Below are 27,798 nucleotides of genomic sequence, written 5' to 3'. Positions count from 1 at the left end.
CAAGGTTTGCCTGGAAGCATCCTTTGGAACTGTAGTCTAATCGTTGATCAGTTCCAGGTGTTACTTGGAATGACAGTGTTAGGGAGAATTCACAGAAATGTGTTAATTCCCTTCTACCTTAGAGACCCCCAGCTCCTTTTCCTGGACATTAGGACTTTTTATCTTGCATGTAATTTTTGTGATTTATTCAGTTACTTTTTACTTTAAAGTCTGACAAACTCCATAGGCATCTTCTTTACATTGTGTCACACTGCACCTTCAGTGCAGTGGCACAGGGAAGTCTCTTAGATGTCCCAAACGTTTAAATGCCTTCTCTTGGTGAAACTGTTTCTAAGTGAAGTGAAATTGATTTTACTTGCATTTTGTAACTTTCTAGACCCAGCACACACTCTTACCATAGGGTGCTGGAGGGGTTACATAGTATCCCCTTTCTCATGTAACATTCTTACCTTTTATAATTAATGGGTGGCAGTGGTTTACTTTTTACTACCATTGTGTGTATTTACCGCGGGCTGCGTTTGCAGCCACAGTAAGGCACTCATGGGCGCCTGTTTCGTCAAAATGGCCCTGGTCGTCTTTTTTCACCATTTCTTGTCTGAGAGGTCCTTCTTGAGATTTACTCTGCGCGCCAAACCAGGTTTGGTCCCTTTGTTTTTGTCTTTGGCGGGATTCACGAGTGAAGCCCGCCTCTGGCTCTAGTATGCATGTCTGGCAGGGGCAGGAAGTGAAGGAGGTGCTCTAAACTCCCTGCGCTTACTCCCCTTGGTTACAGGAATGCACCCAAAGGTGATTGGCCGACTGGCTGCCCAGCAAGGGCAGCACCCCTTGCTGTGTGACAGCTAGGCTGGAATGAATGGGAGAAACCTGCATAAAAGGCAAGGCTTTTTGGCTTGGAGGGCAGAGTGGACCACTGGGCGAAGGAATCCGAAGAAGAAATTGTAAGACGCCTGCTGCAACTCCTGGATCGTTGGTTTGCCCGGCGAAGCCCTGCTGCAGTGCTGAAGCTCTGAATTTTCCTAGACTAGGGAAGCCCTTCAAGGACGACTTCTCCCTTTGAGTTGGTGGGACTAATCAACTCCAAAGTAGGCCCGTCTGGACGTCCTCTTGAAGCTGGTTGTATTTCCACTGCAGTTGCTGCTGGAACCGAAATGCCTGGCAGAGGAACACCAGATTGTGTGCGTTGCTTTTAGGTCGGACCCGAGCGCTAGGAAGATCATCCTGACTTCCCTGAAGCAGGACTGACCAAGCCTGAGCCACCTCAGCTGTGAGAAGTCCGAAGTGGTATCCGAGACCCGCTGTGTTGCCATTTGCCGTCGGACGCGAGTAGCTTAAACACAGAAGAACCGCGGAATCGAAGTTTGCCTATTGCTGCCGCTGACCTTCCCATTGCAGATCAGGAGTCCGAGACGTCCTCCCTCTTGTCCCCACGACTGAGGCTCAGGAACAACCGGATCTGCAGAGCTGTACAGGAACAGAGGCCGGCTGGAACCATTTTTTCTAACCAGAGGTACTTGAAGTATAAAAACTTACATCTTGATGTGTGGCCTTACTTGCTCTCAGTTGAGACTTGTCTTGGTTACCTTACAGACTTGCTAAAGTTTTGCCCCTCACAAGCCTCCCAGCGTGTGGGCCTTCAAGTGTTCTACTTTTCTACAAACGTTTCTAAAAACATTGCGCAATACTTTTTACCTACCTGCAAAGATCTTCAGCTCCCCTTAGCATTGTGCAATTAACATTGCATGTCCTGGCTCCCTGAGACTCCTTTACCTCTAACTTTGTGCTTTGGAAAGGGTTAATTTACTCTGCTTTGGAAGGTTCCTAAAAGTACTTGCCTGTTTATGAATTATTTGTTAACCTTTGTTTTAGTCATCTATTCTATCTCTTTTACCAAACTCAGTATTGCTCTAAATGTACCAGTGATAAATCAATGTCCACAGTGTCCTAGCTATTTGTCACCTTGGGTGTAGGAAGTGTCTGTGTGCCATCCCCAATGGGTATCATCTGATTTTAGAGAAACTAAATGTGTTTTGAAGTATATTTAAGTTACATGTTTTGCTCCCTTTCTGAAGAAGGCTTACATAACTGACAAATACATTAATAATTGTTTTATCAAGAAACCTTGAGTATGTGTTTATTTGGATAACTGTATTGTGAAACTGTCACAACCTTACTGCTCACATTGACCCCTCTTGAGATGAGCCTGGCTGCTCAACCACACTAACAACCTTTGTAGTTCACTTGTACAAAAGGTTTGGTCGCTATTGCCAGGAGGTCAATCAAGGTTATTGTAGTGCACCCAAAGGCTACCAGATGGCTCATGCCCAATGTAAACCACAGGCCAAATGCAATCCGGTGAGTCAACGCTTTTCAGTGTTCTATCGGTTTTCTGCTGCTGCGAGACAGAACATGTTTCTCAATTGGTCCAGTGCTTCCCTATGGGCCCAAGCGTGCTCTAGTAATCTATTAAGAGTTCTGTATAATTTTGTTCAATTGTTTCTGGCACCCTAATTGGCAAGCAATACTGTGTGGGGTACTGGGGTTGTGTTCAACGATGTGCAGCAGCTTCCTCAGCTGCGGGAAGCTGAAGAACGGGGTGACATGTTTTCCATGAAGAACAAAACCAAGGGGACGTCTACAGCTGCTGTGGAATAGTGAGAATCTGTTCCGATGAAGTTAGGTCTCATGGTGGCAGCAGGGAGGCAAACCTTGAGAGGAACCAACCTTTCTTGCACAGTTCATTGTCCTGGTTGTTGTCTTGCTGTGTAACTGTTGGGCAAGATTTTCTTTTAGCGGCTTTCCTTCCATAGACCTACATGGGACACCTTTTTTCTTTTTGCTTGACGTGACTTTCTGGAGGTAAGTAAAGCCTTCTGCTTTACTTGCGTTGTGCTAAATTTTATGGGGAAACTGATAAGTCCATAAGTACTGACAGACTGCTGCTATGGATTTCTTGTATGTTTAAAGCTGCACATCTCAGTGAAGTGCGGTATGGATACTTTCCATCCTTAACGTTTTCTTTGCATGTGTAACCACAAAGTTACCGATGTGTCCAGGATGGGCTTGTGGCAGTAGATATTTTTCGGTGTCTTTGTTTTTACTCGTGCATGTTTGCATTTTACTGCCTAATGCCATAAAGCATACCATATGCTCTAAGGTGGCTGTGCCAATACATTTTCGCCTGTGCCTATTGAACTTTGGCCTTCTTCCTGCCCTCTCGGGGTCTGCAATTGCCTTGTATTATGTTATGTTACTTTGCATTTATATAGCGCCTTATATACCATTGGTATGATCTCAAGGTGCTGGTAGGTTGAACGCCCTCTGGAACCGTAGTTCAAGTCAGTAGAGAGACATACGGTGCGTACCGGATATGTGTGCAGCAGGTGTGGCACACGTATGATAGCTGCTTCTTAGCGGTAGGTGTGGTGGTTGGGAGATCAGGAGTATGTTTGTTCTGGCAGGGTGATACCAGACTGATTCTGGCTGCGTTAGGCCTGAGGAGAATGCCTAGGCTGGCGGGTGTGCAGCCAGCTATGTTTATTTAGGTTGATGAGTATGTGACAGGTGTTGCTATGAGAACAGCTATACCGGATGTGTCATAGTATCGCTGTGTTCTAGTTGACTGGTGGTGTATAGAAGAGAGTAAGCGTGATGATGTGATATATGGTGCTTTTCATTAGGTGCTTGAGATAGAGCGCCTTCATGCATCCATGCACTCCTACCGATCTGTGCACTCCAACCGATTTCTCAGGGACATCTGCTTTCCTGGGGGCGAAGTGCCAGTCGTGTGTGTCCGTCCGACATGGTGTTGAGACTGTTCCCAGTACACATCCATGCCCCCCACAAATGTGTGTTGCTGGGTGTTTTCCATTCCCTGGGTGAAGACTACTATTTCTTGGTATACAGGCACTAACTTTTAGTAGAAGTCTGTACTAAAGGTTTTGGTAGTACGGCAGAGCAGCCATATTTATCTTAGGAGGGAACTGTGAGCTGTAGGTAAGTACAGTGAACGTGGTATATACATAGGCCCAAGGAAACTCTTACACACTTGTAGTTATAGTAAAATAGATATTTATTTTATATACACAAGGTAAAGATATATTCAGCCAAGTACTAATTTTAACTAATCAACACACAATAGAGTACATGAGCAATACTTCAGGTGAGTAAACCAATAGTAGGGAATTATACAGGTCATGCACACAGTTCAATGGAAGTCAAATCACTTGGTATAGCAACTCAAAATGTTCTGTTGTAGGAATAAAAAGGGTTATTCAACACCAGCAATAGCGGTTCAATACTTTAAAAGACTTCTATACTTTTCAGAGGCCTATCTAAGTATGAGTTCTTCAAAGTCAGATTGGAGCTAAGGTAGGTAAGGCACAGCAGTAGAAAAGGAAAAGTTCCAGAGGATTCTTCTGTTATAGGTTAGTAAACTTTTGCTGGGTCAAAAATGTTTCAGGGACCTTGGGAAAGGCTCCCTATAGGCACACATGCGTTGGGCCTGGGTGAATGGTATGGGCGAACACCAGAATCTGCACTCTAGCAGCAAAGGAGCGACAGAATGACTTTTATAGTGAGCCAGCACACCCCACCTGGAGAGCTGGGGAGATGCACTGTATCTCCTTTCTCCCTTAACTGGTAACATTTTTGTTACAATTGCAAGTTTACTTGATTGCTGGCAGCAGTGGTATTAACTTAATGATGGTTTAGTCTGTCAAATCAGCTGCAGTAATGCATATGGCGGCCACCATTCTGCTAGAATGGTGGACTCCTTCTTTTTATGCCATTATCCTTGTTCTTCCTTCGGTTGTCTTCTGCCGTCCTAGGCGGGAAAGACCTTAGTTGAATTTTGTTTTTGGCAGGAATCCTTTGTTATCCCCGCCGAGGCTCCAGAGTGTCTGTGAAGGCAGGAAGCAAATGAAGTCCAAAACTCTGCAGCCCTTTCTTTCACCTTGCCTGGAAGGAATCTGTTCTCACTGGGCGGGGTTGGGAGGGCTGTCCTGATTGGACAGCCAGATCACCCCTTTCTGTAAATTGCAGGGAGGATTTGCAGATGTTGGGGCTATATTTCCTGATAAATATTCCGATCCTGGAAGCTGCTGACAAATCGACCACTGTAATTAAATCCGAAGAGGAAGATGATGAAACAGTTGTAACCATTTCCAGCGACCAGAAAGCCTGCTGTGTTACCAGAGACTGAAGTAACCCTTCCAAGAGACCTGGGGGTCCCGAATGTGACGACTCCTATCCAGAGGCTGGTGAGATCCACTAGTCTTGAGAAGACCTGCAAAGCGAGCCATCCCTCGACATGCTGCGACGTTGCTGGGCTGCAAAACGCCAATACCAGGGGGCCTGAGTGTTGTGCATGGTCTGCCGAAGTCTGGAAACTTTGGACTCCTGCTGGACCTCCAGAGACCTAATTCAAATCCCTGAAGTCCCTCACCATAGTGCGGGATCGAAAGAGTGAAGAGAATCCAACTGCCGATATTCGTCCTTAATTTGGTTCCTTTTTAAAAGGGCACCAAATCCACAGAGCTGCGAGATGCTGAAAATAATTCTTTGCTGGAAACATCTCCTGTCTGACTGCCTCCAGTTTTCCTTTTGTCATTTCTTCAGTCTCCAGACCAGGAACCGGATTGTTAAGATGATTTCTGACCTGGTGGGCAGAGGTTCAGAAGGCCAGCCTAGTTTCTTGGAACAGGGTAACCTTCTGGACAAGCCAGACCAATCACTGGTAGCATTGATGGTGGTCAAAACTAGGTCTCAGGAGGGGTGAGGGTGACTGAAAGACCTCAATGAGCACACACCATAAAGGAAACTACAATCCCTGAGGCTTGTGGAATCTGCTTAGATCACATGCTGTGCATAGGCTGACATCTAATGGAAGCTGCGGAGTATTATAGTTTTTGAAACTCAAAGGGACGTTGACAGGGTGTTCGTCATGCTATCCCTAGTGTGTTGTCAACTGTACCCATGATCCTTCACGCGCCGAGGTCCTTCTGATTGTTTTTTCCACCATCATAGACGGACGCTAAAGCAGAGTTCTCCTTTCGGCTCCTCGCCATTTACTATTACCAATTGCCGATAGTTGGTGAATATAAAGGATAGTAAGAAAAACTATCGAGACAATCCGACGGCAGTGAAGAACAGGAAATGACAGTCGAATCCTGTTGACAGATCCGTTCCGGCCTTGGAGCGCCGCTCCGGGCTTCGGCCCACACAGTAGGGAGAAGGGGGGGGGGGGACATTCTAGAATGTATACACCCCTTTTCGTACACCACATTCGTCTAGCTGCTGTCATTCCATTATAGAAAGGACCCCTTTTTAAACTGTGCCCTAAGTGTAACAAAGTTTCTGTGGGTTGATAAACACCTTGTTTGTAACCTATCTCCCTTGAGACCATTTCGAGGGTTCCTGTCGAGCGTGTAGGCTCTTCAAGCCCAAGACATTGAAGGACTGCTTAACTAAACGCTGGACCCACCATGCCAGGCAGTTCGAGGCCATGTAAGAGGAGGGTGTCTTCAGCGACGGCACCAACGCTGCAGTATACAAAGACGACGGGTTTACTCTGGTTTCCCAAGCGCAGGCCCCTGACCCCAACAGACAGCCCGGCAGCCTAGTTAAGGGGACAAAACCCGGCGGCAAAAGCGACATCACTGCCCCTCCACCAAACTCACAACCCACCGCTGAGACTTGACACAGGTGTCGAGCAAATGGCAGCGCACAACATCTAGGCAGAGGTCAGTTGAAACGTTGTCCTCGGGGCACTCCAGATCATGATCGCCACTAGCCCATCTAGTAAAAAAACATGTCCCAGAAGGCCTTACTAAATCAAAGGAGTCTAAAGAGTTCTTCTAAACCCCCCTCATAGGAATACATATCCGAAGGATGGGTCCCTTCACAAGAGTAAGGAACCTCAAGCACAGGATTCCCTGTCTTCAGCCTTGAAGAAAAAGGCTACACCTTCTACTTTAATCCCACCCACTGCAGAAGATGTGGGTCTTCCACCTCAACCTATGGTCGTTCCTAGTTATGCCCAATGGTCAGCTGAAGATATAGATGAGGTCATGAGAAGAATGTCCATGACAAATGTTTATGAAAGACCCTAGCTACTTCACAAGTTTTCACTCCACCCCTCCCACAACAGCCTCTCGGTCTCAAAACCCTGTTGAATCACCTACTAAAAGGTCTTGTCTCCGTGAGCCAGTGCAAGAGCCCACTATCATTGAACTATATGACTCGGACACTGATCATGGAGACCTCTATAGTCTGAGGCTGCAGACCCTTATGGGGATATTGCGGACAATGAGGGTGATCCAGATACAGACATGTACAACATAGACTCCCCAGTTGATGAGGACACCCCCTTCTGTTGTAGACTCACCCATGGATAATCAGCCTCTTAACGAAGTACTAATTAAAGCGGCCGAGCAGTTCCAAATATCTACTCAAGATCCGCAGGACAAGGATTTTGTTGACGAGATCTTGGGAGACAAAAAGGCTGTCTCTCAATGTATTCCCCCTACTAAAGTCGGTCCAGCAAAAAGTACAACCCTCGCTAGGGACACCAAACCAGACACTAGCAGTGAACGCCTGCATAGAAAAACCTTTCAGGCCTGCCCCATCTGACCCGATGTACATCAGGGTTCAGCTAAAGCCTGGCTCGCTCGTCGTTACTACGACATGGAAGAGCGGCTACTCCCCTAGCCTCCTCCTGAGGCTCCTGCTAAGGAAAGTAAAAGGCTATACACAATGGGCAGGAAAGTTGCCTCTTCCGCCGCATTCCAGACCAGAATAGCTAATAATGCTACTTTATTAGCCAGTTTCAACTGCAATAAATGGGATGAGGTCTCAGCTTTATTCTCCTCAGCCCCAGAACCCCTCAAGTCTCAATTTGCACTGGTGGCTTCAGAAGGAAGGGCAGTTTCAAGCTGCTTGCTAAAGTCTTGATGCCGAAGACAATGCCGGCAGAATCATAGCAGAGGGAACCATTATTAAGTGGCACGCTTGGTTACGCCAATCCGGGTTTAAGCCAGATGCATGCCACTCTCATTAACATGCACGTCTAGACCAATGTACTCTTTGGCAAGGCGCCTTAAACAGCCAAAGAAGAGTATGACACACTGAAATCATTGTGCCAATTGACCAAAGGGGAAACAGCAACTTTCATCGCTCACGCGGACAATTTTCCCAGAGGGGTTCCAGCTATAGCCACAATCGAGGAATAGCATGGGGGGGGGACAATCGGGGCCAAGCCTCTCAGAATTAAGAGGACCACGCAGATCACGCGGTCGGGGAAGGGGTCCCTCCTCCAGAGGAAGAGAAACAGTAACATCCCGCTTCAGGTGCCCTCCCATGCCTCTCCAGTAGGAGGGTGCATTTCCAACTTCTCCCTAGCATGGGAGGGAATCTCCTCAGACAGATGGGTGCTGTCCATCATAGTGGGCAGATATTATATACAGCACCTCGAGCGACCCCGGAACCACCCCCCAAGCTAGAAATCCTACTCCAAAGAAGACCAGCGCATCCTCCTCAAGGAAATCGCCACGCTGCTCCAAAAGGACGCCATAGAAATAGTCCCAGCAAACCAGGTAAACAAGGGTATTTATTCAATTTACTTCCTTGTGCCAAAGAAAGATCTAACAATGTGCCCAGTATTAGATTTACGCCCTGCAAACAAATGTGAAGCCACAAAAATTCAGCATCATTACGCTACAATAAGTAATCCCTCTGCTAAAAAAGAGGATTACATGGCAACACTGGATATGAAAGATGCCTATTTTCATATTTCAATGTTCCTGGCACACAGAAGATTCTTGCGTTTCAAGATCGCGAACCATCACTTCCAAGTGCTGCCCTTCGGCATAGCATCTGCTCCAAGGGTATTCACAAAGGTACTGGCGGTGGTGGCAGCACACCTGTGCAGGGAGGCAAACCGAGTGTACCCTTACCTGGACGACTGGCTGATTACAGGGGCGTCTCCCCTAATTTGCAGGCAAAACATTCAAAGAACTATTAACCTTCTTTCAATTGGGCTTCTCCATCAACGAGAATAAATCAAGCCTAGTGACGAGCACAACCAAACAGTTCCTAGGAGCTGTCATAAACACAGAAGGAGGGTTGGTCTTTCCGTCAGAGGAAAGAGTCCAAAACATGTTACTGCAAATACTGCATTAACAAGCCGGCCGCCAGATAAGCGTACGCAAAGCGGTGCGTTTTAATAGGCATGATGGCATCTTGCATTTACCTGATGCCTCACGCGCTTGCGACCCATGCAGGAGTGGTTGGTGAGTGTTCTCAGGCAAGTGGTCAGTGGGACGATTTTTCGCCAACACTAGTACAAAATCTTTGCTGGTGAACAAGAGAAAACCTGTTGAAGGGAAACCCTTCTACGATCCGGAAGTACAAGCGATTGTCACGACACTCCTCGCTCGCCTGGTGGGGGAGGGGGGGCCTCATTACCACACAGCTCAGGGTCTGTGGCCTCGTGCAGCAGCGCAGAACCACATCAATCTGCTGGAACTACTGGCAGTATTCAAAGCCCTTCAGGCATTGGAGTTTCTCCTAGCGAACCAATCTGTGCAAGTCCTGACAGACAGCTTGACGGCATCGTTTTAAATCAACAGGGGCGTGGGCACACGTTCTCCAAATCTATTCAGGCTTGCACAACAAATTTGGAGATGGGCACTCAAACGGAAAATATTCTATCACAGCACGTTCCAAGGGAACTCCATTCTCTGGCAGACCCACCCAAACAGAGGAACACAGAATGACTACATGCAGGGGTCATAGAGCACCTATTCTCTCAATGGGGTCTCCCCACAATAGACTTGTTCGCTACAAGCTAAAACAGTCAATTCCCAGACTTTGCATCCAGGTTCCCCGATCCGGGCTCCAAGGGGAACGCCCTATGGATGAACTGGTCAGGGAAATTTGCTTACACTCCCCCCATATCCCCCAACACCTCTCATGAGGAAGTTGGTGAACAAGATCCACAAAGAACAAGTGACGCACATCCTAGTTGCTCCTATGTGGGTAAGACCACATTGGTATCCACATTTGCACAAACTGGCGATGTGCGATTCCCATCAAGCTCCCGTGCCTGTACAATCTGCTCATTCGGCATGGGGGACTATCGGTGTACCATCAACTTGACTCATTGAACTTGGCAGCATGGCTCCTGAAGTCAGAGTTCGGACATCTTGACCTACCACAACGGTGAATGGATATCTTGAAGGAAGCAAGAAAGCTTAACACTAGGTACTGTTTCGACAAGTGAGATTATTTGATATTTGGTGCCAGTCTAAACAAAATAACCCCATAGAATGTACTCCGTTCCCATATTCTAACTTGCATGCTCCGCTAGATTCGTGGTTAGTATTCAACTCTTTAAAGGTCCACCTGGCAGCCTCGTCAGCCTATACCACCTCCCACAGTAAGGTCTCGTCGAAGGTACCTGTCATCAAGGCATTCATGGAGGGAGTAAAGAGACTCCACCCTCCAATTTCTAACCCGCCGCCGGGATGGGATCTAAATGTACTCTGTAAGCTCATGGGACCCCTTTTAGGGCCGATGCATAAGTCTAGTCTTAAACACCCGATTTATGGCTGCCTCCTTAGTCGCTAGTACTTCCATAAGAAGGGTTGGTGAAATATAAGCATTGTCAGTTCAGAATCCTTTCTTTACCATACATAAGGACAAGCTTGTTGTACGTACTCCCCCTAGGTTCTCCCCTAATTTCATTACAGTTCATGTAAACCAGTCTATTGAGCTACTGGCTTTCTTTCAGAACCCCACTAGCTCAGCTGAGGTAAAACTCCACATACTAGATGTGAAGAGGGTGGTCCTTTACTACATAAACAAGACCAGACTGCTAAGAAAAACAGACCAACCTGCCATCGTCAGGTGGATAGTCTGATGTATACAATTGTGCTATTCCCTATCAAACAAAACCATGCCTTTCACTCCCAGAGCTCACTCCACAAGGAGCACAGGAGCCACTCTGGCCTTCATGGCAAATGTCCCTCTGGGCAGCGTTTGCAAAGCAGCTACATGGAGCTCAGTACACTTTCACTCAGCATTACTGCATTGACACTCATTCCAAGACACACGTGGGACAAACAATTCTAAGACACCTCTTCGCACATGAATCTTCTGACATCCCACCACATTCTCATAACACTGCTTGCTAATCTATGCACAGCATGTGATCTAAGCAGATTCCAGAAGGGATACTTGAGTAATCCTATTTCTGATGCTTGTATCTGCTTAGATTCACGTGCGCCCACCCTTCCTCCCCGCAGAGAGAAGGCGCATGGATACCTATGAACTTGCCTGATATTTATCTTCCTGGATACAACACTACTCACGCTACACTTCATGCTACCTCATGTCATGTTACCTGTTTTCTTCCCGTCGCCGGCTGAGAGGACTTTGCACTCGCTGGATGTGGCTAGAGCGCTGAAGTTCTACGTGAACCACACAAAGTGTTTTCGGAAGACATCACAACTGTTTGTGAACTTTGGCCCTGTGAACCAAGGGAAGGCCCTCTCCAAGGCTTCCATTTCCAAGTGGCTCTCCGGCTGCATCAGCCATTGTCATTGGTTGGCAAACCGACTGTTGCCTGGCCGTCCGAGAGCCCATTCGACCAGAGTGATCACTGCAACTACGGCGTTCCTGTCTGGTATATCCCTGCTGGACATCTGCAGGGCTGCTACTTGGAGGTTGACGCACACCTTCATGAAATTCTACTGTGTCGACTGGTATTCCACGGAGGAGTCCAGAGTCGGCCAAGCAGTGCTGCGCAACCTGTTTGCTTGAAGGTAAGCCTGGTGAGGAGGTAAGAGATGCTTAATGTTGAGATGTTGAAATGCTTGAGCCTTGCCACCTCCTGTGATTGTGCATGTGTACTGCTATGTATTCTTTATTCATGAGCATGTGAATCCCTGCCGACCCCATGCTGGAGAAGGAACAAGTTACTTATCTGTAACTGTTCTCCAGCATGGGTCTGGCATGGATTCACATGCAAACCCTCCCGCTTACCCCTCTGCGGCTCTTCTCTTGGTCCTACTACCACTTTACGTGCTACCAAATCAGAAGATGGCTGCCATTTTTCTTTACCGAGGATTCCCAGCCTGACGACAGGGAATATTCATGAGCATGTGAATCCATGCCAGACCCCTGCTGGAGAACAGTAGTTACAGGTAAGTAACTTGTTCCTTCTGGTTCGATCAGATGCAGTGGTGTCCAGCGGGACAACAGCAGGCTCAGGGTGCCAAACCTTCCAGCGGGTCACCAGCGGTTCCTCGACTTGGCTTCTTAGTTTCAGGATACTTGGATCCTATCTTAGGTTCAATGTGAACTTGACATTGACCTGGTATGGGTGTTTGGACCCAATGGGAGATCTGCTCACATACAGGTACACCAGACTTGGATTAATCACGGACCACGGTGGTCAGTCATTCGCAGCACAACAGTTTCTCGTACCGAGGATGTGTATTGGAACTAGACAGTTCAGTCCATTTCCTGGAGGCACACACAAGGCATGCAGAAGCCTGCAAAGGTTTGGCGTTTCACGGGAGAATGCATGCCCAAATGAGGACTTCCCAGGGTCGGCTCGACCTGGGAAATGTGAAGGGGCAAGATGGCCAAAGTACAGGACAAAAGCTTGTGGCATGGCCATTTTGGAGCCAGGCCACCTTCCTGTGCCAACGGCGGTAAACATAGTTTGCATAAAAAAATAAGCGAAAAGATAAGCGGCCACCAGCTATGTCGAAGTCACATCTGCACTTCTCCTGAAAAATCCTTTGAGGGAGTCTAGGGCCTTTGGAAATTAAATGAAGGGAAGACCCAAGCGCACTTGTACCAAAAAGTTGCAACATTGGAAAGGACTAAGGGAAACAATCTGCCAGTACTGACTGTCTTTAAGGGCATTTCGGTTTCCCCATAATGAAGTGAGTGAAAGCCCAGTGGAGTGCAGCTGAAGGCTGTGCTTCACTGGCAAAAGTCAAACTATGGTGTTTAAACGGCAGCAAAAAGTTGAAAGGGGGGAGGGGGGGTGCACAGCTGGAGGGAAAATTATACATAAATGGCAAACTTTCCGAATACTGATCCTGTGCTGCTGCATCCACCCACAAGCGCTTCATTTCTGCTGAGGTACTGTTGGCTTTAGTAATTCTTACCGTTAGTCTTGTGTGAATCTTGTGAGGCTGAGTGGGTGATTCAAGTGTTTGGGAGTTTGCCCATACCACTAGCCCAGGCCTAAGGCCGGAATGCATATAGGGAGCTTTCTGTGAAGTCCCTGAACACTTTTAACTAACTGCAAAGCTAATACTTGATGAAGATATCCTCTGGAACTCTGATTTTCCTGCAACTGAAACCTATACTGATTTGCCTGCAGCTGGTTCCTAGACCATTAGGGGTTCCTCTTCTGCCTCTGAGAAAACTCATGCTATAGATTAGGGAAGAACGTTGGTGATGAAGCTTCTGTTTTGAAATTATAACCAGTGTAAAAGTACGTTATTGTAAATGAGTTAGTGAAAGTGTTCCAAAAGTTATTAATTATCTTTTTAAGTTGCTTGTTGCTCCTTTAAAAAGTATAGAATTTATTGTACTAGCTTTGAATTTTCACTTTTTGAAAAAGTAGGAGTTGGTAGAGGTTTATCATTTCTAAAGTGAATGAGTGTAAAAGCTTACCAATAGGATTTACCCACCTTGAAATTGTCTTTCTAAATGTTATTGGGTTTTTCTTTCCCTGATCTGCTTTGGTGCATTTCTAAAACAGTCTTGGAGTTCATACTGTTGCTTGTGGCCCCTCTTAAAAGTATAATGGGTTCCTTAAGTTGAATAGCTTTGCCACTCGTAAAGTGTATAATTGGGTTATGCTTTCCCTGAACTGCTTCAGAGCACTTCTAAAATAGTCATAGTTCATACTAAATTGTATAATCCACTTCTGAAAAGTAGAATAGGTTACTTACTGACCTCGAATAACTGCTGATCTCCTTAAACTGTAATGTTTATTTAATTCAAATAAGTACTTACTTGCCTGACTGAAGTCACTGTGTGTGGTTGGAATACACAGTAAAGTACTCACCTGTTGGTTGTGCTTCTAAAATGGTTTCACTGTGTTCATACTAATAGCTTTAGGCCTCTAGAAAGTATACAAGTTAAGTTACTCACTTTGAAATGGGTTTTTAAAAGTAACTTTGGTGTTGTAACTGTATCCATTCTTGATGGGTTACGTAGGTTGCAAGATATACTTGTAACACTGTTGGTCTAATTGTGTCTACAAGAGAATAGCACTCTATTTTATTTATTATTTTTTTTATTGTATATGGTTACAAATTTAACCTTTCACAAACACACAACATATGTAAACTGTGATAAAATCCAAAGCTTAAAAGAAAATGCATCCAAAGCGAATAAACCTTCAGTTCTCAAAGAAACAGAAAAAGAGACAATGGGATTTGGAGAAGAAAAGGAACAAAGACGAGAATTAAATAGAGGCAAACTTCCTCAAGAGGTCAGTTGACCATTATGTTGCCCGCTGAAAAGGTAAAATCCTGAAGTCCAGACCCTCAAGCAGTCAGCATGGCACTATATAATGACCAATAGTGTCTATTGCCCTTGAAGTACATACTGTATTCTGAAAGTATACCTAACCTGGTTTTACTCCCCAAGAATAGCTTAACTGCATTCTGAATGTGTTATAGGTTTCACTCACCTTGACTGCCGATTGTAATCTAGATAAGGTTATACCTTGGTTTGTAGACCATACGTATTGCGTTGGTTTTTATAATTGTTTAAATGTTATAGTACTAATTTCCCCAAGACTTCTCTTGGTCTAATTTTATTTAAATAAGCCATTTATTTTGTTTGCACTACATAGTGTTTCAGTGTTTCTTTGGACCCATATGTATGCTATGATTTCTTTGTACCTTCCCACAGCCCTCTCTCCCATCTAAGATGATCCTGTCTTCTCTGTCTACACTACCAAATGGTTTCGGGTGGTACAGCCTGTTGGGGAGAATTCTCTTTTCTGTGCTAATTCCCTTCAACCTTAGAGACCCCCAGCTCCTTTGCTGGACTTTAGGATTCCTTAATGTTAACCCTAGAGTGAGTGAGCCCTTTTTCACACTGTCGTGTTTTGACCTGATTTGGATTACAGGTTTCCTTTGTTTTTGGAGACTGACAAACTCCTTAGGCATCTACCTTTTTGTAGTGTGACGCACAGCACCGTCGGTGCAATGTCAGAGGAACCCTTTAGATTTCTCATAAGGGTTAAATATCTTTTCTTGTGTGAACTACTGTTCCCAAGAATAGTAAAATTAAATTGACTTTTTTTTTTTCTTTTAGGTCCAGCGCACACATCTTATGTGGAGTCCTGGGGGCGGGGAGGTTACTTAGTAGCCCATTATCCTACCTACTCGTGTAACATTTTTTGTTACCCTCGCTACTTTAAATGGCTGGTGGCAGTGGTTAATTTTCCTACCATTGTGCTTTTCTACCGCAGACTGAATCCTCAGCTGCAGTATAGCACCCATAGGTGACCATTTTGTCAAAGGCCCCGGTCGTCTTTTTTTCACCATTTTCTGTTTGAGGTCTTTCTTGGGTTTTATTCTGCTCGCCAAGCCAGATCTGAGCCCTTTGTCCATTTTGCCTTTGGTGGGCTTCAGTACTGAAACACTCCTCTGGCTCCAGTGTGTCTGGAAGGGCAGGAAGTGAGGGAGGTTCCCGAAACACCCCTGTCCTTTGTCTTTCTGAATGCCTGAATGTACCCAGTCCTAATTGGCTGGCTGTCCTTGTGTCATAGATAAATGATTCGGAGTGTGAGGCTTTCTTATTCTGTCTTCACCTGACTAGTTGTTAACACCATTTAGACAGACAAATTGTTAAAAGGTATTCATCCTACGTTCTAAATCCCTATTTCTAGCTAAATGTCCCTAAATTCCCAGAGTTCCCTAACTCTATCTATGGGGGAGGGACTGGCCCTGAGTGGTTGGTGGTGTTTCCACCTGGGGAGGGTACATAATTCTGCTGTGAGGTCTTTCCCTGTCCTTGCTCACTACTTTCCTGACATCTAAAAGGTTGCACACTTCCTCAAGTTTGAAATTACTTTGTCTTCGCCTTGGCTCTGTGTCTTACAATAGTAGAATCCTTGATTTTTATTAGTCAAGGAATTTTTTTTATAAAAACAAAGTTTCTAAACTTTTTGGGGGGCTGTTTATCTTAAAAAGATGTTACTATGTCTCAACTGTGTCCACTATTTCTATTTTTGTGGGACACAGGATCTAGGTCATCACTCCCAGATCTGTTGTCAACCAGTTTCAGCAGTATCTCCTTATTCCCCACTTTCTTCAGGACATATACTGGCTATAAGGTTACTGATCTAAATCATTTTTCACATAACAGCAGAGCAACAAGAATGGTAACTATTCTTGTCCTGTGTGTCCACATTCAAAGGCTGTGGGTCATTTTCCCCAATTTCTGTTGGCCGTGGCTTCCTGGTCACGTGCCCTAAGAGGGGAAAGAGAAGAGGGAAGGGGTTGAGGAGTTTCTTTTAGTCTAGTTTGTGTACCATTTGTTAGTTCTAACCACATTGTTCAAAGACAGTTTTTTTTTTCTCACCCATCTTCTCTCTTGTATGGCTGTTTTTTTTGGGAATGCTTTATCCCAAATCTAGTTCGAATGTCTAAGTCATATATTCCCATTTTACTATTAAAGTTGTGCAGGTTCACCTTTATTCTCCACAACTATCTGAGTTTTTACCTGTGCATTCTGGAGTTCCTGTTTTTCCTTTTTTTGTTCTTGTGTCGTCCCGTTTTTGAGCATCACTTAGGGTCTATGCAGGTTACTATCTCCTTCTGGCTTTCCCACTATCTGTAAGCAGGGGAAAAACATGGTTTCTAATTTTAGAATATTCCTGGTTTTCCTGTTCTTTTAATGCCATAGGGGCCGAGCTATTATATTAGCCTGGGATGCTTTTCTTACCTGGCGGTATTCCTCTCTAGGCGCTATTCTCCATCACAGGCTCCATTTTCGAGCCACATGTATTTATGTATGCGCTGGTCAGGTGATCGCGGGTGGCTTCATGTTTTTCTGCGCTCCCGTTTTCTATCCTATGTTCTTTGCACCTGGGACTTCTGGTTCCTTCTCTTGTGCGTCTGACCATATGATGCCATAGTGCTGTTTATATTATTTTTGCTTCATTGGTGTTATCGCTGTCTGGTCCCTTACTTTTTGCAGTGGCTATTTGACTCCCTCTTTTTATGCAGCAATCTTCTTAATCCTTGTTAATAATTCATATTCAATACAGTTCGGCTATGTTGACCGCAATGTTGTTCCCTATATAGGTGGAATTTGAATGCGGTATCATTCAGGACTTAGTCCTGCTAGTCTCTATTTTTGCTTCTTTGGTGTTATCGCTATCCGGTCTCTCTTGGGACTACTCACGACTGGGAAATGTAGTTCTCGTCCCCTACTTTTTGCGGTGGCTGGTTGACTCCCTCTTTTTCTGCAACGATCTTCTTATTACTTCTTACTAATTCCTATTCATAACTGTTCGGCTCTTTTGACCGCTATGTTACCTTTGTGGATGGAATTTGCATACGGTGTCATTCAGGACTTGCTCCTGCTAGTTTCTGTCCTTGTCATGCCTGCTGATTCCAGGACTGCTGCTACTAAGCTCTGTCCCCCTATTCTCCCTAAACTCGGGGCCTCTGATTCCATAGCAAGACGTTCGCCATCTGCCATACAGAACGGCTGCCAGAACATGCTGGAAGTTTTTGAGCCGTTCGCCATGGAGACTATGCGGCGGCACGATGTTATGCCACAAGTGAAACAAGATTGACACACCCCCATGATCATGTGGACGCGGCGAGTCATGTGGCCACTATTTAAACATTCGCAATGCTGCAATCTGGTGCTTCCGTTTCTATTCTGAAGCTCTTGTATCCCGTGTTCCAGCGTGCTACTTTGTTTCCTATACTGAAGACTCTGCATATGTTTCTTGGACTCCAACTGTCTCCGCCCACGACCTACTTGATACAGGATCTTTTCAACCTCTGACTGGTAAACGGATGGCTACATTCTTATAATTCGATATGTTTACATGCGCATGTCAATTGTTTGATTTCCCCAGTTTAACCTTGCAATTCTACCGGAGTTGCTCTTTAGTACTCTGCACCGTTAACTCCTTGTTTCTATCTGGGGGTTATCCGGTGCCCCATTCACTCTTGAGCCTCCATTACTCTATTCCAGCATCATCTTTCCTCAGAGCTCCAGTTAATCGGTGTGCCTCTCTCCCTGCACTATGAACCCAGCATTTCTTCCAACATTAGCAATTGTATGTTAGCAAGACATTTTCTACACACAATCTTTGAGGCTACAATTGATTGTCCAACTTCCTTCTAGCCTTCCTTTACTTCTACCTTTTTGAATTAGGGCACAGAACTTTATGGACGCTCTGCAGCCTTATCCAGTGCACCAACCTAACCCTAGAGTGTCCCTTGTGGTGTACGGGTTTAGCTCCTTACTAAACCTCCCTTTTCCCTGCCCTTTCCTTCCACTGCTACACGTTGGACTATTTGGACGACCATTTTTTTCCATTGGAGTAACACAAGTTTACCACGGTAAGAAGATTGTTAGAGCGGCAATTCTAAGGAACGGGGGGGGGGGTTGGCATACCACTTGACAGGCTCATTGGTTATATCGGCAGTTCTTGCTTTCTAGTTGAACCAAGAGGGAATTCTGTTTTGCCTCTACTGAAGCACGGGATCCCACACTTCCAGGTTAGATTCATTTTCACATTTATCCTACTATCCTAGAGGGTAGGTTCCGATGTGCATTTCTTCTTCCAGCCTGGTGTATGCCTGCGCTTCGGATCCCGCGCCCTATCAAATGATTTCACTTTTATGATGGCTAGTGGGGAGTATCATTGGGAAGGTTTATTATTGAATTGGAGGTAGCAAGTTCCTGGTCTGACCGTCTTCTCCCTTGGAAGCAGAGAGGTACCCTCTATCATTGCCATTGTCGAACTTGTCTCTGGTAAACCAATTTCTTGCATGTTACTGGCTCGTGGTAAATTGTGACACCTTGCAAGACAGCCACCCGGCTGTTTGAGTGACAGGCTGTGCATGAATGGGAGAAACCTGCTTGAAAGGTGAGGGTTTTGGGACTGAAGACAGTTGACCACTGGGAAGAACACCCCAATAAAGAAACCATGAACGAAGCTTGCTGCATCCTCCTGGACCTTTTGAATTGCCTGGTGAAGCCCTGCTGCTGTGCTGAAACTCCTTTTTCTGATCGACAAGAGAAACTCCGGACGGGACGACTTCTTCCTTTGGGTTAGTGGGACCAACTAACCCAGAGATTCAGACCACTGGACCATCTTCCCCGACTGGCTGTACTTCTTTGCTGCTGTAGGAACCGAGTGCCAGGGGTCGAGAAATCTGTAGTCGAGTGCAACGCCTGTGATCCGGCCAGAAGCTCCAGGAGTCTCCCAGGGACCCTCCAGATGCAGGACGACCAGAGCTCTAGTCCCCTCACCAGAGTGCAGGACTCTAGGCGTGAAGCAGGCCAAACGGTATCAAAGATCTGCGGTAGTGCTGTTTACTGAGTTCCGATACCGTGAAGTGCTGCTGATCTGAAAAGAGTCTGTATCTGCCGGTGACCTCCAAATTGCTGCCGCGGGAGTCTTCAGACGTCCTCCCTCTTGTCCCCACGAGTGAGGCCCAGGATCTGCATCACTGCAACCAGACAGAAGCCAGCTGGACCACTCTTTGTCTAACCAAAGATACTGGTCTGACTTGGGGTGCTCAACTCGGTGTCTTTAGCTTTGCTCTTCTCAGTTGAAACTTGCTGTATCTACCTTGCTAGAGTTGATTTCAGCGGTACCCCATCACAAGTGTAATAGCTTGTGACCCTACAATGATTTTTCTTCAGCACGCTCTAATTTTGTGCAAGGCTTTGCTATCTAGGAAGTGCTTCAGCGCCACACTCTGCTCCAGTTGACTTTGGCTCTCCTGGTTCCCTGCAGACTCTTGTAGTCCGTTTGACTTTGATACTTACTGTCCCTCATAGGTGGTAATTTTTTTGTGTAAATGAAGTTTTTAACAATGCAGGAAGCTCAGTGAAGCAAACATTTTGAGAAATCTAACAATCAGTTACAGTTGTATTTATCTGAAAACAACCTCGTCTGGTTCCCTCCCATCCCCCTAACCCTCTTATACCCCCCCGGCTCCCAATCATACCTTTGGGGTCACATAACGACAACCAGTCGTGCAACGTAAGGGAACCGCCGCATGGAGCATGGTAAACCTAAAACTTCTACGCTTCTAGGGGTCGGGCACCATACTCCGGGCAACACTTGCTCCATGTCCAGACCTCTATAGGTATCGTGGAACTTGAACCATTCACATTCTATTGCCGCACTTCCCCATGTATTGCAGCTGTGATCTTTTCCATGAGGTATATGTCCTTCTTTTTCGCAACATATTCCTCCAGCCTTGGGAGGTGGCCCTTTTCCAGAGTCTAGCCAAGCAAGCCCTGGCCGCGAGCAGCAAAAGGTGTACCATATGGGGCAGAGTTCTCCAATGGTCACCTTCTCTCTCTAAGCCAAATAATATCAGCATTGGGTCCAATCCCTGGGCCACCCCTTCTACCTCTTTAATCCAATTTAGGATATCCACCCAAAAGCCTGGACCGCTAAACACCCCTACCACATGTGCCAGAAATCCTCCCTTTCCCCACATCAGTGCCAGCACTGGGGGCTCACATCTGGGAGCATTTTGGACAGCATCACGGGGTCATACTGCCATCTGTGCAGCAGCTTCATTCCATGAAGTTTAAATTGGCAGGCCAATGAGCTCTTGAAGGCCCTCCTACACATCAATTTACATAAACTGTCGTCCAGGTCCCAGCCCAGATCCCTTTCCCACTTCCGTAGAGTCCCTCGACTACTTTCTTCCCCACCCCATATAGTAAAGAAATAAATCCCTTCATATCCGTGTGGGTGTCCAGGATCTTCTCCATAGGGTTCGGGTCCCCCTGAAGTGAGTCCTTCCACTTCTCAGCAGTGAGGACGCTCTTCAACCTCAAGTAGAGACTGTCAGTTTACCCACATTTAAAGCAGTCTCAAGGTTCTGGATCCCCACAAAGCGCCTGTTTGACCATAACTGACCCACCCTAACTGACCCACCCTAGCCAGCCCAGCTTCAAACCATCCCTGGTGTGGCTCTGGTTCGGGAATATCATCCCTGATCGGTGGGCCCCAGACGTTGCTCATTGGTGAGGGCCAGGAAGTGACCCCTCTCATAGCAGTACCCCTTCTCCAGACTTCCCTCTGGATCCCCAATATCGGGTGCTCCCCGATACTCCTGGGGATCCTTTCCCTCAGGACCCATAACCACTCAGCCACTGTGGCAGAAGCGTAAATGTTGGTTCTCCAAGAAGACCCACGTTTATCTGCATCTTCCCAAAGGTGTGGCACCATTGCCCTCAATTGAGTGGCCTTATAATGGGTTAAATCTGGGAAGCCCGCTCCCCCTGTTTCTTTAGTGGTACCACTGTCGTATGACGTGCTAGGCTTTTGTCCCTGCCAGAGAAAGCGTAGCATGCGGCCCTTGGCCTCTGAGAAGCTCCTCTGGGGCCTTCACTGGTAATATTTGGAATAGGTATAGTGTCCTTTGAGGAAGTTAATTTTCAAAGTATTTAGCCGCTCCATCCATGAGATGTTGTGCTTTCCCCATTCAACCATTTCACTGTAAGATTTGCTCAATAAAGGAGGAAAGTTTGCCCCACTAAGGACACCCAAAGCCCTTGTAATGTTGACACCCTGATATCAGATGCTCTCCACCTGAAGGTTCATCACCAAACCCCTGAGTGCCTCCACATCCCTCAATCCTTCTCCAGAAAATGGGAACAGGACCGACTTCTGGCGGTTCATGCTAAAACCAGAAAGAAAGCCATATTCCTCAATGCCATTGCTGCTGGGACCGAGCTCAATGGATTCTTTAGATGCAGGAAGACATCGTCCTTGTAGTGTCCCAGCTTAAACCCCCTCGCCCCCACCACAATACATGCCACCCGAGGTGCCCCGCTCACCTGCTCTGCTAGAGGTTCCATGGAAGGGGCGAATGATGGGGGGAGAATGAGCACCCCTGTCTGGTCCCCCTCTGTAACTTCAGGGCCCTTGAAAGCCTACCGTTGACCACCACCTTCGCCATGAAGGAGGAGTATGGGGCCTGAATTCCCCTCATCCTACCCCCAAACCTGTATTTCCGTAGAACCCCCCCCCATAGAGGAAATCCCATCCCACTCGATCAAAAGCCGCCTTGGCGTCTAGGGATAGCAGTACAGGATTTACCCTCCTTGTTTCCAGACTGGTAGATCCGATTTAACTTCTTCCGGAGTGTATCTGCCCCCTGCCTCTCCCTAATGAATCTGACCTGGTCGGAGTTGATCAATCGGGGCAAGACTCTTTCCATTCTTGAAGGAAAGACCCTTGTGAGCAACATCGTGTGATGAGTCATATGGGCTGATAGGACTTGCAGTTCTTGCTATCCCTCCCTTCCTTTGGGATAACCCATATCGGGGCCTGTCTGTGGACAATGTGGTTCAACAGTTTCACCATGTGTGGGACCAGCTCATTAGCAAAGGTCTTACAGAAGCCCACCGTGCATCGGTCGTCGCCCGGTGCTTTCCCTGTCTTCATCCTGTGGATCCCCTTCAGCACTTCCTTTTCCCATAATCGACCCCCACGCCCATGGATCACCTTCAGCACCTCCTTCCCCATAATGGGCCCCTGCAGCTCCTCCATCTCACCCCCTAGTCAAGTTCGGCGGAGGAATTCCCTGTAGGTACTGCTCCACCTGACGTCCGGTCGCCACTGTGTCCTCGTATAGCAGCTCATAAAACCAAACGTGTCCAATACTACCATTGTGGTTGTCTGGAGCCTCCCCAAGGCATCCTCAATCTCCTCTATGAACCGGTCAGCCTGTTGGCCCCTTAAACTGGATGCCAAAATGGCATCTACTTTTTCCCCTTTTTCATAGTAGCGTTGCCAGAGGGACTGCAGCCCTGACACCACCATACCCACCTACAGTTCCCTTTGCTCCTGTCTACACATCCTGGCTTGCGCCAGCCTCTCTTGGCAGCCCCTTCGCCGCCCAGCTTTTCGGTCTCGATCTCTGATCTCCCTCCTCAGTCTCTCGGCTAGGAACGTTCTGGTTCTTTTCTTCCTCGCCCCTCACCACTCAGCAACCTCACCTCCCCTCCACCCCCTTTCTGTTGCCTTTTGCTGCCTCCCAGTCTTCGCAAGGGTCGACCTCACCTGTATGATTGTACATGAAAAAATCCCCTATGGCTTTCTTCATCCCTTCTGCACCTTGATGGGGAATCCCTTGTTCGTAAGCCCACCATGGAAAGTCCCATTATAACCCTGTCATAATCAACTGATAGGGGTGAGATCTTAACTAGTTATCACATCAGTGTACAGCACCTGGATACACCAATAGTCCATTCTCGTACCATGCACGGGGGAGAAAAATGTATAGCCCCTGGTTTCCAGATGGAGCTCCCACCAGACATTTAACATTCCCTCCCTTGCCAGGTTGCTGCGGAACCCACTCCCCGCTTGTGGACCCCTCCCCTCCATCAAGGCCTTGCTGCTGCTTCTATCAATTACAGGGTCTGCCCACATATTGAAATCTTCCCCCAAGAGCACTAAGCCGGTAGCCTGCCTCAGTATTTCCACCAGTGTGTCCTGAAAGAATGGGAGCTGTCCCTGGTTTGGGCAATAAATAGTGGCCAGCGCATCTGAACCCCAACCAGAGTGCCCGAGATAAGCAAGGCTCTACCCTCAGACTGCCACCACACCTTCATGTCCCACAGACTGAGCCGTCCTGAAGCAAAATGCAAACTCCTCCCTTTTTGGTCGTACCAGAAGCCCCAGAGTGCCTTTCCTATCTGCCCTCCAGGCAGATGCCTCACTTCTCATGCCACTAAACTAGTTTCCTGTAGGAACATATCCAGCCCCTGGTTCCGGAATTCCCTTGCCACCAATGAGTGATTTGTGGGGGAATTCAACCCCTTAACATTTAGCGTTGCCACCTGTGCATCATTGCTGGTTCTCCAACTAGCTCTTGGCCCCTCAGTTGCAATGACATCTAACCTACCCAGCTGCACCAGCTCCACCCCCAACTACCCCCCCCCAACTCTCATCCCCTCCCCCTCCCACCCGTCGTCCCATCTACCTCCCCCTTTCGAACCAGAGACGCCCACCATATGATGGGCCACCAAGGATGGCTCTGCCATCCATCCAAACAATAGCTTCTCTCCTCCCCCGCTTTAAAACAAACATTTGAGGCCGTGAGAAGGCTCGTCTCATCTAAGCAGATCCCTAAATGTTTCCAGTCACTTCCCCATAGGTGGGGTGTTCAATTTCTTGTGCTTCCTCCCACCTGGCATCTTTTTCTTAGCCATGAATTCCTTTCTTCGCTCCGAGTTTGCGCTTGTCTGGCCAACCTCCAAATTTGTGTCTGGGTCCGGTGCCGCCTCCCGCGGGGACTGTAGCATCTGTTGTGTTTCCTGGCTGTTTGTGATCCTCTAGTCTGGGTCACCCATCACGAAACCTATATAACAAGTGGGTATGACCAGCAGTGTTGGTGTCCCTTTTCTGTCAGCCATTGTGCAAGGGGCCGGCAGTCTCTTCTGTGTGACAAAGTAAGACCTGAGAAGTCCTGAAACACCTTAATAGAGTCCCCCTCGTACTGCAGGGTTCTTGTGCACTTTGCCCTTTCCAAAACCTCCATCCTGTCCCTGAGGAAGCGAATGACTATCAATCTCGGGCCTTCACCCCTACTGCCACCACCTCTATGGGCCCTCTCTAACTGGACTGTCTTGCCTCCCTCTGAGAAAAAGGGCATTGATCAGGCCTTCCGCCCTCCTTTGTGTGCTGCTGTCTCGCCTTTCTGCTCACTCGGGCCCAGTATGCGCAGATTGCTGCAGCGCTCTGTTTTCAAGGTCATTGACCTTCAGTAGGATATCCTCTTCACGAGTCTCCAGGTCTGTGAGCCTAGTTTTGTGTCATCGCCAAAAGGTCTACCTGTAGGTGGTTGTTCTCATCCCCTCCATTTTGTCATCCAACTTGTCCACCCTCCCCTTGAGGTTGCAAATGGAGGTCTGGGTGTCTCCCCTGATGGTTTTAATCTCTTGGAAGATGTCCTTCAGGTCTTCCTTCATCAGACGTGGTGGATCTCCCTCCTCACCTGCTTCTCGCCCTTTGCTTCCGGTCCCCTCCACCTCTATCGTGGGTTCCCTTCTGAAGGGCTGTAGGAACCTACACCCTGGGGATGTCCTTCTCTAGCTTCTCTGGCGACAGTTCTCTAGTGGGGTGTTGGAGCTCCAGCATACCTGTCGGCCCTCCCTTCTTTGCACACCACAACTGGCCCGCTGACTTCAGTCACTGCGCCACCAGTCTTAGTCCTGTGCGGTCCCTGCACCAGCTCAACTACCCGGCAAGTTCTTAAGGGCCCTTTAGCCTGCTTGGCACTACACGCTCTACCCTTGCTGCTTCACCCCCTCCTTACCCTGCTTCAAGACCAGGGGCTCAGGAGTTCATGGGCCCTCCTGGAATACGTGGCCCTTCGCTAGTGTTCAGTCCCACTGCCCCTTAACAGGGGGATCCTGCGTCTCTGCCACCTCTGGTGCTCACACTAGGTCTCGGGGGCTTCGAGTCGGCTCCAGTCTGCTCCGCACTGGTCCAACTGGGCCTCCCCACTCACTGCAAGCTTCTACCCAGTGGGCTGCTGTTCTCCCCTGCTGTCAGCCACGGAGGATCGCCTCTCTGTGGCGCCATGCGCCCGCCTGCTCATGCCTCCTCCTGCACCCCTTCAGACCTCCTGCCCCTCACTTCTCCTGGGTGCTCAAATTCCCAGGGTCCCTCTGAGTTGGGGAGAGCGGCCCCCAGCTATGCCCTCCCGTCCTTGCCTCCTGTCCTTCAATCATCGTGTGGGTGCGGGATGCTCTCTTCAGTTACCACTGCTCTGGCTCCTCTCCCTCACCAGGGGCGACAAGCTCCTCAGTGGCTGCTCTGCCCCATCCCACAGCGCTAGCCGACTTGGTTGCCCAGTGCTCCTTTCACTGCACTCTATCCGTGGGAACTGTTGCGCTATCCTGCGGGATACCACCGGAACCTGGTGGTCTTCAGAGCTCTGTCCCTGCAACAGGGGTTTGCCTGCCCTCTGCCTGCGGCTCACCCGGCCATTACCAGGCCTTCAGAAGGTGTCGGCCTGCCGTGGTTGTCCTAGTCTCCTCGGTCCCTCACATGGGGGACATCTGGCTTTCTGGAAGAACTGTGCAGTCACACCTCCGGGGTCCTGTGGGTGCTCCACAGCATATGGGTTCCGCTCCGACTCATAGGAAGGATGCTCTAATGTCAGCCACATGATGGTTGATGGCTGAGCAGGTCTTGAGGCGGCCATCGTCGTCTGCGCCCCCCCTGGTGTTCTCTGTTTTCATCTGGACTTCATTGGAAAATTGAAGTACTCACATGCTCTGAGAACCTGTTTTTACCTTTTTCCTTCCCTTAACTTTTACTTTCTACAAACCGGAGAATCTACAAAGTGTAGTAGGGTTATAGAAATGAAATTCTCCAGCATGGGGTCTGGCATGGATTCACATGCTCATGAATATTCCCTGTCAGGCTGGGAATCCTCAGTAAAAGAAAAGCTTCACTTATAAACTGTTTTTCTCCTATAAACCAATCGCTGAGCTCTGGGTCATACTGCCCCCAGCCAATAACTGGCTGCTGCCTAAGCCCCTCCCCTGGCAGCCATCTTCAGATTTGTACTGCACGTCCAAGTGTTTGGAGTCTTGTGTTTCGCTCTTAGAGCTTTGTGTTTTTTGTGCTAAGAAATTTGTATTTTTGTTCGATCGAGCCTGTGTGCTCTATAGTTTCTTCATCCGACTAACTGGGATCTATTTGTCAGCACCTTTCTTTGCCTCTCAAGGGCAGAATTGTCAAGTGGTTTTCTTTGAAGATTCCAGAAGGCCATCGGGCCTACACCGCACGCCGGACCATGTCCGAGGAAAAGGACAGGGGGTTCCCTCCAAGTTCTGCACCAACTGCGTTTTAAAGAATGTATTAGTATAGGATCAGCATTCCCAGTGCCTTCATTGTCTTCACCCGATGCTTGCGACATCTGTCGTGACTTTACCAAGCACACCATCAAGGATCCGTCCAGCAGATTAGCGGCTTGGCTCAATGCCAAGGCCTCTACCCTGTGTGGTTCACAGGGGCATGCCTCACTCAGATTCAGCCAGTCGGAGCAAGCTTCCAAGTCCTTTGAGGGTGCCCCATCCATGGGGGGGAGGACGGGGTGTCCAAGACCAGGCCAACCTCTGTTGGGGTCGCCGCTCAAGCGGTCCCTCGACGAGCAGGGCCTGAACATCTTCATCGGCCTCCGTCACCAGGCATTGCTCGAGCTCTTTGTTGAAGATTAAGTCAGCTACCCCTGGGAAGCTGCGGGAGAAACAAAAGGACAAGCTGCAGTGTAAGGTTTCTGACCTGCCCATGATGGCTCAGGTGGTCCAGACTAAGTCGATCTCAACTATCGAATTGGTAGTGGCAGCCCTTTTGAAGGCCAAAGGGGCTGACCCATCCATGGTGCCCCAATGGCGGCCCGAGTGGCTCTTCCTCCCAGGTCGGAGGCTTAGGCCAAGCCAGTGGAAAAGACCCCAGAAAAGAGGATGCTGCGCCTAAGCCTGAGACCGACTCCTCAGGGCACAAAAAAGGGGCAC

General features: G+C 47.8%; 1 protein-coding gene across 1 annotated transcript in view; it reads left to right on the top strand.

Annotated features, from left to right (window-relative positions):
* The window catches only part of ARCN1 (archain 1), a 343,782-nt gene that overhangs the window by 272,148 nt on the left and 43,836 nt on the right, over positions 1–27,798 (top strand). The gene's annotated exons all lie outside the window — the stretch shown is intronic.

This window comes from Ambystoma mexicanum, chromosome 9, assembly GCF_040938575.1.
Source record: "Ambystoma mexicanum isolate Mex_15411 chromosome 9, UKY_AmexF1_1, whole genome shotgun sequence".
Taxonomy (NCBI): domain Eukaryota; kingdom Metazoa; phylum Chordata; class Amphibia; order Caudata; family Ambystomatidae; genus Ambystoma; species Ambystoma mexicanum.
This window is presented reverse-complemented; position numbering and strand designations above follow the sequence as displayed.